Source organism: Mastomys coucha, unplaced genomic scaffold, assembly GCF_008632895.1.
Source record: "Mastomys coucha isolate ucsf_1 unplaced genomic scaffold, UCSF_Mcou_1 pScaffold7, whole genome shotgun sequence".
Taxonomy (NCBI): domain Eukaryota; kingdom Metazoa; phylum Chordata; class Mammalia; order Rodentia; family Muridae; genus Mastomys; species Mastomys coucha.
The window spans coordinates 25,695,035-25,703,026 of NW_022196913.1; the positions used below are offsets into that span (position 1 = coordinate 25,695,035).

General features: G+C 40.7%; 1 non-coding gene across 1 annotated transcript; it reads right to left on the reverse strand.

Moving 5' to 3' along the window:
* Positions 1-5,975: 5,975 nt before the first annotated feature.
* Positions 5,976-6,057, reverse strand: Trnas-gcu. Its single transcript has one exon. It is a non-coding gene; the product is annotated as a tRNA-Ser (tRNA).
* Positions 6,058-7,992: the final 1,935 nt, after the last annotated feature.

The following is a 7,992-nucleotide window of genomic DNA, read 5'->3' on the forward strand; positions in this document are numbered from 1 at the left end:
AAAAAAAAACCACATTCTTTCTGGTTTTAAAAACCCCAGATGATGCAAAAATCAATAGAGTCAAAGATGAGAATGCAGCCATCCCTCCTCAGTCCCATCCCCCACAGAAGCCACTGCCACTCTTTGGATTTTTGTGTGTATCCTTCTGACATTCCTGTCATTTATCTTTTAATCCCAATTCATGTTAACATTTTTACTTCATGTACTGTGTTTTAGACATCTTTAATTCATCATATAAGTTAAATTGAGTGGCTGCAGTAAGAGTCCATGTGGCCTGTGCACAATGTTCTTGTAGTCATCCTCCCTTCTCTTTCCCCACCCATCTCTGTTCTTTCCTTTTTCTTTCTTTCATTCTGCGATAAAGGTCATTAGGGTCCTTAGTAATCATACTAAAACAAGACAAAACCAACTAAAGAAGAATTATTACCACAGAAATGTAATTACTATTGCTCATAATTTTATTGTGTGAACCATAGTAGTGGCACTGTATAAGCTTAAGCTATGTTTTGTTTAAGCAGAATTCCATCGTTTATAACTGAGGCACATTCTGATATTCATGGCTGCACTAGGCTCACTAGGGACAATTCTGCTTTTGCATCAAAGCAGGCTGGACTCAGAGCAAGGCCCCTGCTGCCTCTAAGTAGGACCAGAAAGAGTTAATCTTAACCATCTCTGGTTGCAATTTGTCTTACGTTGTCCTGACAGCATTGTAAAGAATTCCACTGTTGAATGAGCAGGCTCGTATCTTCAGAAGTCTGATCCCTACTAACCCCAGTGCCTCGCACAGCCTCCCATTGCCTAGAAGTGACAAACCACGTTGTAACATTTATTCCTCAGTGAAATAATGAGATGTCTGCCTAACCACCTACTTATGAGCTCCATCCACATAAGTGTCTCGGCCAATATGATAGAGTAACTTTTCTTTAACTCCTGTAAAAAGACCCTTCCCTCCCAGCGAGTGTGATCATTTCTCCATGAAGTTGCCCACCAAGGCTTTGGCCATTATCTTATTAAAGTCTCCTTTTCTGTCTCTGCTCTTTGGTGACTTCATTGACAGCATGATCTTCACTAGCCTGTTGTTCCCAACATGGTAATTAAACCAATGAAAAAGTATTTACATACTGGTGGAGCGTCCATGATGCATTTTAACTATAGTTAAAAACCCGTAGTTCTATACATTTCTTAGCTATTCTCTCCAACCTAATCTTGTAATTAAATAAACCCATGCTTCACTTCCTTTTCTTGCACATGTGTCGGGAGTCATTAAGAGCACCAGCATGAAGAGTTTGCTAAGTCCTCATTGCTTTCTACCATGAGCCATGTTCAATTGTAAAGTCCTCATTACAAACTTCTTGACAGCTATGCAACAGGAGTTGATGCTCAATCACCATTCACCTTGGAAAATGTTTATAGAATTTATTATCCTATTCCATTCTCCACATCTATTTGTAACAAGCAAACACGATTTTCCTATTTGCAGTTAACTTCTCGAATGTCTCACGGGCAGTTGGTTAGGCTCTGTAACTGGTGCATGTGCAAGAAGGTGAACTGTAGAGCTCAGGCAGGTGCCACCTGAGAGTTAAGTTGTCTGTACACTGGTCTTGAGGTAAAAACATGCACATAGAGCTGCCCATTTCCTTTTCATAGATGTGCAGTACTTATTTTATAGATTTACTTAGCTTATGTCTACATATGGGAACCCGGTGGTTTTAGTCTTTTCTGTTTATAACCAATGCTGAAACTAAGTTTCAAGCACACATAATCTTACACATGTATGAATTCATCACTACAATACAGTTCAAGAGGTAAAGATTATTGGCATTTATAAAGGTTCTATGTACTGTTAACTTGGCTTTCAACAAGGTGGTATAAGTGTGCTCTGTAGAAACATAGATACATACTCCAAGTATTTTCTCAATTAGGAGTCTTCCTTCCCAATTCACTGTAGCTTGTGTCAGGTTGACATAAGACTAATCAGGATGCCTGAAGTACAGGAGGAAGGAAAAACCAGGGAAAAGGATAGTGGGAGCCCAAGGTGGCAGGATTGCACCAGCCTGCGTGTCCAGTTCCAATAGCCAAAAGGACAGCAAACCCTTTACAGTTAGGGATCTTGTAGTTATTTTGTAGTGTGTAAGCGTGCACGCATATGTGTGTGTGTGTGTGTGTGTGTGTGTGTGTGTGTGTCAGAACTTACATCAAGTGTATTCCTCAGTTACTCTTCACCTTGTTTTTTGAGACAGGATATCTTACTGAACTATGATTAGCTGTCCAGCGAGCGTCAGGAGCCTATTTAAAAAACACTGGGATTCCAAAGGTTCTGGGGCTTCAACTTAGGAACTACGAGTAGACCATGGACCCATCTTCCCAACTTTTTGTTTTGCTGTGTATGGTTTTGCTTCGTTTTGGTTCATCCTGAGTCTGAGCCTCTGTGCTGAACATGGTGGGCTCAGTCTCCTCAGTTGCTCTTATGCTCAGCCTAATTCCTGCTATCCATGCCCCAGGGATTTAAGTTTTTTTTTTTTGTTATTGTTGTTGTTTTTGTTTGTTTGTTTGTTTTCAAGACAGGGTTTCTCTGTGTAGCCCTGGCTGTCCTGGAACTCACTCTGTAGACCAGGCTGGCCTCGAAATCAGAAATTGGCCTGCCTCTGCTTCCCAAGTGCTGGGATTAAAGGCGTGCACCACCACTGCTCTGCCAGGATTTACATTTTTATTCATTCATTTATTTTTCTTTTTATTAATGTGCCAAATTCCCCCCAACCCAAAGGCCGAGAGAGAAAAGTAATGTCTTCCATCTCAGCCATCCCTGAAGGAGTCTCTTTCGTTCCTAGCATCTGTATTGAAAGGGGCAAATCTGTCAAAGACTCCCAAGTGCTGTTGTCAGAGGCTTGTACATAGGATTCCTGGAGATGCTCAATGGCAGAAAATGTGAAAATCCACCTAGATTTTCCTACACAGAAATAAATCTTCTCCTGTGACCAAAACACAGCCTCTGAATCACAGAAGCAACGTGGCTGTGTCCAGCCTGTGGAAACCTGCCGGTATGCCAGCTGCAAGGTCAACAGGAAGCGGCATCTCTTGTCATACTGCAGGTGGAGCCATATGGGCCTCTTCTGCTGGTGACTGTGGCATCGTGAACTCATTCAGCCACAGCATAGGTGCCTGGTGTCCCCAGAACCCAACTCTAGGAAGACAATGATGAAGTTAATCCCTGCTTTTAAGCTGGCTCTAGTGTAGCAGGCAATAGGTTCCTCAGAATCCCTCAGAACGAACCCAACATTTACAAAAGACTTCGCTTTTCTCTTTCTTCTCTTCTCCTCTCCTCTCCTCTCCTCTCCTCTCCTCTCCTCTCCTCTCCTCTTCTCTCCTCTTCTCTTTTCTTCTCTTCTCTTCTCTGCCCTCCTCCCCCTCCCCCATTCCCTCCTCAGGATTATTCTGACTTACCCACCACCTGAATGACCCAGTAATTCAAATATTGTCAGGTTACTAGTCTTTTCTAGTGTCTACCTTGCTCCCCGCTGTTGCCTGTGGGAAAAGGTTAGAGCGATTCCGCTCTGCAGAGCTGGATGTTGAAAGGTGGGAAACCAGTTCTGAGGAAAAGAAGACTTTAGCACAGTAGGTCTCAACCTGTGGGTCACATCCCCTTCACAATGGTTGCATATCAGAAATCCTACATATCAGATATTTATGTGATGGTTCATACAAGTAACAAACTTACAGCTATGAAGTAGCAATGAAAATAATTTTAAGTTTGGGGGTCACCACAACAGGAGAAACTGTATTAAAGGGTCACAGAATTCGGAAGGGCGAGAACCACTGACCTAGCAGCTGGATAGAAGCCATGGATCAGGTTTTCAGAAGTGAGGGGGAAAAAATAGAACTTACGCAATAGCCTCACACCTTAGCAAAGTCAGTGGAAGCTAAAGGCCATCCTAGAATCCTTGTTGCTGACCTTTCCAGGAGAGGATGGAGTATCTGGGACAGGGCTCTGAGAACCACCGAACAGAGAGTGAAGGCTTTGAATCTTCCATCTTATTGCCACCATGTGCATTTGCTTGAATCTGAGCTTGTTTGATTGACACTGTATAGTTCACAGTAGCCTGCTGTGTCCATGCATTGTAAAGTCCAGGCTGGCACAAATTCAAGCAAAACCTGTTGCTTCAGCATGGGGTTAACAAAGTGAGCATGAGACTGGCTCTGATTCAGATATTTTTATTTTTCCTCACATAAGACAATGAGCAGTGTCCTTTCCACCCACAGAATAGTCAGCCTCACTGTGCTGCTTAGTTTTTGTAAACTTGAAATAACCTAGAGCCATCTGGGAAGAGGTCATCTCAATTGAGAAAGTGCCTCCACCAGATTGCTGTAGGCAACTCTGTAGGGCACTTTCTTGGTTAATGGCTAATGGGGCCCAGCTCACTGTGGGTGGTACCACCCTGGGCAGCTTGGCCTGTATCTTATAAGAAAGCAAGCTTAGCAAGCCATGGGGAATAAGCAAGAAAGCAGCACTCCTCTATGGCTTCTGCATCAGCTCCTGCCTTTAGGTTCCTGCCTTGATTTCCTGTCGTGACTTTCCTAGGTGATACACTGCAGCTGTAAGATTAAATAAATCATTTCTTTCCCAATTTATTTTTGGTCTTGGTGTTTCATCACAGCAACTAAAAGCAAAACAAAACACTTATCATTAAATCTTGACTATTTAACCAGCCCAGTTTATATAGGGATCACCCAGTATGTCTAGATATAAGTTGGGACTAACACTTTAATAAGAACTCAGAATTCCTCATCACTTCCATTGTGGTGGTTGTTTTGTTTCAGTTTAGGTGATCTGTAGCAATATTAGATATAGATCTCCCTATAAAGGCTGCATAATCAAATATAGTCTACTCTCTGTTCTGATTTGTTGATTGAAAGTACACATGTACTAAACTACTAAGGAGAAAATGTGACAGCATCTTATAAAGAAATAGATCAAAGATGCAGTACACACCCTTGTAGATATTATATATACACAACATGGTATATCTAATATTATAGGTAGAAATAATAAAATGAAAATGTGAAGAAACCTATTATTCATTTTCCCTTTTGTAGATCAGCCAAGAATAATTCACAAGTAGAAACTGTGCAATGCTCTTATTCTTTGATTTTTCAGGGAGAAATCTTCAATATCAGCAAGGACTGTTATGTAGAATGAGCTTTTCTGTTTGTGATATTTCTAAGAGAATCACAGCTGTTCTTGTCAAAGACAAGGTCTGTGTTCAACCGTAGCTTTAGAAGTTAGCAAAAATCCAGGCATGATGACTTATACTTCTTCCTAGATACCCAGGGTTAAGGAAGATCCTGTAAACCAGGAGTTCAAAGCTAGCCTGTACAATATTGTCAGATCCTACGGAAAATATAACTGAGCACAAAATTACTGTAAAACATAACTATCAAAAACTTTAGCAAGAATAAGATTAATCTGGTTTTTGTATATTTGCACACACAGTTTCTGTTCTTGTGTTTGAAACTGAGTCTCCTTATGTTTCTTAGGCAGATCTGGACGTCACTATGTAGCCCCAGACTGGCTTTGAACTTGTGACTACCTTCTTGTCCTGGCTCCTTTGCATTAAAGACTTTTTTCTGTCATCATACACATCTGTATAACTCAGCTCCCTTATGTTGTCATGCAATGCTTTTCTATGATCTTCAATTCATTTGAGTATTTTCTTCATGGGAAATGAAAGTTTGATGGAGCAGTCAGGCACAAATTAAGTAAGTCACCTGACAGAAATGAGTTCACAGCAGAGATAAAGAGCAAGTGTGGAAACTGAGAATGGAAAGATTGGAGGGAATTACTCAACTGGGTGATGAAAAAAGAATTAATTGATTGAAAGAGAATACCCATTGTCTAAGATTCCCTCTACAATTGCCCCCAAATAAAAACAAAACCCTCAAACACTTGACAGAATTAAAGAAAAGATCCATTAGTCAGTCGATGAGGATGGGATTTGAACCCATGCGTGCAGAGCACAATGGATTAGCAGTCCATCGCCTTAACCACTCGGCCACCTCATCCTGTGAAGAAATTACTCTTTATAATTTCTCCTCCTATGAAGGATTCCCAGAAACCTTTAGTATTAATATTTTAATAGCCTTCCTCTAGCTGAATCTCTAAAACTGTCTGAGTCAGATATCATAAAAGATTTCACAACCTCAACAAAAAGAGAAATGAGCTTATTTGGCACATATTTGATGGAATGAACCAGTGCTTGGCACACAGGACTGGGCAGGCAAGGCAGTAGTTTTGCCAACTTGGCCTGACTCAGTCCTGATTATGTCTCAGGACCAGGGACAACAAAGAACCTTCCTATACCTGTTCCTCTACAGTTGCAGTTTGCATCCAAGGGAAGGAATGTTTCTGGTTTTCACAAGAGCATCTTCTAATTGTTGCCTTCTGGGCTTCCATCAACTTGGCTCTTTGATTCCTTTTCTTTTGTTTCTCTCCTACCCTTAACATCCAAACCCCTTACATTCCCTATATGGCATTGATCTATGGTGGATCAGTGTGCAAGACGTGGTGAACTACCAAGCTGGCCTGGCTTTGGTGAAGGCAGAGAAAGGTGATGCTGCATCTGAGGCAGGGCTTGCCTGACTGGGGACTTCTGCTGTTATGTGGAAGGAATCCTACTGAAGTTCCACAGAGACCATTCTCTTGCCAGCTGCAGGGTTGAGAACATATTTGTCTTCATCATCTTGGTCATTGGTTACTTCAATGTCCAACTAAGCAAGAAAACAAAACAAGGCACTAAAACAAAACAAAAAGCCCCCCCCCAATTGTTGAATTACTTAAGCAATCTAAAGTTTATCCAAAATCTAAGCAGGTTAAGGTGAAAATATATTTTCAATTAGTTCTTCTCAGTTAATAAGGAAAGTTTTCTAAAATTCAAAAAAAAAAAAATCAAGCTGGGTGTGCTGGCTCATACTATAATCCCAATACTTGGATAGCTGATGCAGGAGGATTGTCATGAGTGTGAGGCCAGCCTAAACTATGTGTGAAATCTTGTTTAAAACAAGTCATAATCATGATAAATATTCAGCAAAAGTGCTTAGAAAAATTATATAACACAGAGTTAGCATTGTGTAGGTCATTTGGTATTAGGGCTGTTGCTTTTATCGCCTAACCAAACAGAACAAATACAACATACTTATCAATTGCAGTTACAACTACTAAGAAAACCTAGTAGAGGAGACATCTCCAAATACTCCACATTTACTCATGAAAAAGAACAAGTGAGGAGTTAATGCATTTGAAGCTACTTGAAAGGCTATTTAAAGAGTTACGATAGCTTCTCTGGGTGGAGGGAGGAAGCCGTGGGCATGCTGGGCCAGAGCTATTCCCCAGACCGAAAGAGGCAACTGTATCACCTGCCTTTCTCTAATCTCACTGAAGACTTCTGAACCACTGCCCATGAAAACTTAGGCAGATCTTACAAGGTTAACAGAGAATTTCATAACATGTATTAAAATTAAAAGCTTTAGGAACCAAGAATGTGACTTAGTGCTAGAGTAGTCATCTCACATGAATGAGATCTGGGTTCAAATCCCTTTACTGGAAAAAGAAGATTACAATTTGTGTCCTTCTATAATTTAAGACCAATAATTCATCTCTGGGCACAGAATTATTTTAATGACTGATCATTTAAAAACTGCCCCAAAGCAGGATGTGGTCATACCAGTATTCTGATCCTTCTGGAGGCAGAGGTAGGTGGATCTGGATCGGACCAGGGCAGCCTAGCCAGGCATACAAAGTGAGACTCTGTCTCAAAAACAACAGCAAACAAACAAAAAATTTATTTTCCTGCAAAAAATATGTCAGATTTTGTGGTTTACCAGGGAAAAATAATAATAATAAGACAAGTAGATGAACAGATACATACATAGACATTTCCTGAAAGTGGAATTTGAAGTAGATCCCTATCGTTATTTTTAAAAATCCCTCAACTTCAACAT